This window comes from Octopus bimaculoides, chromosome 11, assembly GCF_046866305.1.
Source record: "Octopus bimaculoides isolate indiv1 chromosome 11, ASM4686630v1, whole genome shotgun sequence".
Lineage (NCBI taxonomy): Eukaryota > Metazoa > Mollusca > Cephalopoda > Octopoda > Octopodidae > Octopus > Octopus bimaculoides.
The window spans coordinates 69,960,416-69,962,915 of record NC_142938.1 but is presented as its reverse complement, the minus strand read 5'-3'; the positions used below and the strand labels follow the sequence as shown (position 1 = coordinate 69,962,915).

At 43.6% G+C, this 2,500-nt stretch overlaps 1 protein-coding gene across 2 annotated transcripts in view; it reads right to left on the bottom strand.

Moving 5' to 3' along the window:
* LOC106873890 (N-acetylgalactosaminyltransferase 7) overlaps window positions 1-2,500 on the bottom strand; it is a 44,404-nt gene that overhangs the window by 39,273 nt on the left and 2,631 nt on the right. The window lies entirely within an intron of this gene.

Genomic DNA, 2,500 nt, shown 5'->3' with positions numbered 1-2,500 from the left:
CGTACTCCGAACAGACAGGAGGGATAGAAATCATGGGGGAGTTGCAATGTACATCCGAGAAGATGTTACACCCCTACTACTCCTATCACACTCAAACTCTATCTGTGATACTTTAATAGTACACATAAAACAGATTGATGTAGTTGTATGCTCAACATACCGTCCACCAAATACCGCAAAGCAGGAGGGTAAATTTGAGGACTGCCTCAGACGCATAGAAGAGGTCTTGACAAATCTGGACCAACACATCAATATACTTTTGCTAGGCGACTTTAACCTCCCAAATGTTAAATGGCCTGAAGGTCACATCCTCTCTGGGATGTCACTGCATGAACAAAGCCAGGCAAAGTTTTTGTTAGAACTATCCCACATGCTAGATTTGCAAAAGAGACTGCTACGGTACAGTATAAGATAGGACCCCTATTCCTGCCTAATGGCTCACTGACTGCGGATCCCACATGGATAAGTGAAGTGCTCAGTGCACAATTCAAGAGTGTCTTCACGTCTCCTCTGAGTCACATGCAGATAAAGAACCCAGCTGATTTCTTTGACAATAGCACTCAGCAGAAAAAGACTGCATCCATTACCTACATTGACATTGAAGAGGAAGATGTAATAGTTGCCATAAATGAAATGAGCTCAAATTCGGCAACTGGCCCCGATGGTTTCCCGGCTGTCCTCTTAAAGTCATGTAAACAAGAATTAGCAGGACCACTCCGGATACTCTTCCAGAGTTTCCTTGCAAATGGTAAACTTCCCAAAAAGCTGAAGGAAGGCGCCATATGTCCTATCCATAAAGGCGGAAGCAGAGCAGAGGCTGGGAACTACAGGCCCATCTCTCTGACTTCACATATTATCAAAGTCATGGAACGAATTGTCAGAAAGAGATTGATTGCGTTCCTAGAAGAAAATGACTTGCTGAATGAGACCCAGCATGGTTTCCGTCCAGGTAGAAGCTGCCTCACGCAGCTCCTGCAGCATTGTGACTGGGTCCTGAAGCAGCTACTTGACCATTCAAATGTTGATGTGATATATCTCGACTTTGCAAAAGCCTTTGACAAAGTTGATCATGGCTTGATATGTCACAAGCTGCGAAACCTTGGCATAACTGGTAAATTAGGAGAATGGCTGCATGACTTCCTGAATGGTAGAAGTCAGACAGTTGCAGCCAATGGAGAACTATCTAGGGAAACGCAAATATTGAGCGGTGTTCCGCAAGGAACTGTCCTGGGGCCACTACTGTTCATAGTAGCCCTTCTGGACATGCCCACGGTCACTCGGAGAGCCACTGTCACTAGCTACGCTGATGACACAAAACTATCTCAGGCAATAAAGAATCCTGATGATATTGTAAGCCTACAGAATGACCTAAATGCAATATACGAGTGGGCAGAGCAAAATAATATGCAGTTCAATGCGGAAAAATTTCAAGTACTGCGCTACAAGGCCACAAGTGCCTCCCAACTGGCATACACAGGACCTGGATGTACTGCAATCCCAGAACCACAACCCGTGAGAGACCTGGGCATCAACATGTGTAGTGATGCATCATTTCACATGCACATTGTCAAGTTGACAGCAAAGTGCAGACAGCTGGCGGGGTGGATACTGAGGACATTCCGTACAAGGGATCAAAAAGTCATGTTGACTCTATGGAAGACATTTGTCCTGAGCCGCCTAGACTATTGCTCTCAGTTGTGGTCACCACACAGTGTCAAACGGACAGCAGAACTCGAGGCAATTCAGCAGCACTATACAAAAAAGATCGCCACAGTCCAGCAGATGAACTACAGGGAGCGACTGAAAGCATTAGGTCTCTACTCCCTGGAACGCAGGCGGGAGAGACATGTAATAATATACATATGGAAAATACCGGAAGGACTGGTGCCAAACTTTGGCATCAAATACTACAGGAATGCCCGCACGGGTCGCCACTGCATGGTGCCAAAGGTGCCGTCCACTGCATCTCACATAAGAACAAGATACTGCAGCAGCCTCGGTTTCAGAGGACCTCAGCTCTTCAATGCCCTGCCAAAACATTTGAGAGACTTGCAAGACACGGATGTGGAGGTCTTCAAGACAAAACTCGACGCTTTCCTCTCCACGATACCAGACGAACCAATGGCTCGAAATGAGACACAGTTTAGGGCAGCGATGTCAAATTCTCTTATACACCAGATGTGCCATCAAAACTCTTGATTGGACTATATCAGGTGCAGGAGAAGAGCCATGCAAGGAACATGAAGAGAGCAAAGCATAAAGACAGAAAATCACGGTGGTGCTCCAGCATGACCACAGCCACTTGGCTGAAACCCATAAATAAATAAATAAATAAATAAATAAATTATAATAAAGTATTTTCAATGGATCAGTTTTGAGCTCTCTTTAAAGTCGATATATATATATATATATATATATATATATATATATATATATATATATATATATATATATATATATATATATATATATATATATATACATATCTACATCTATACCT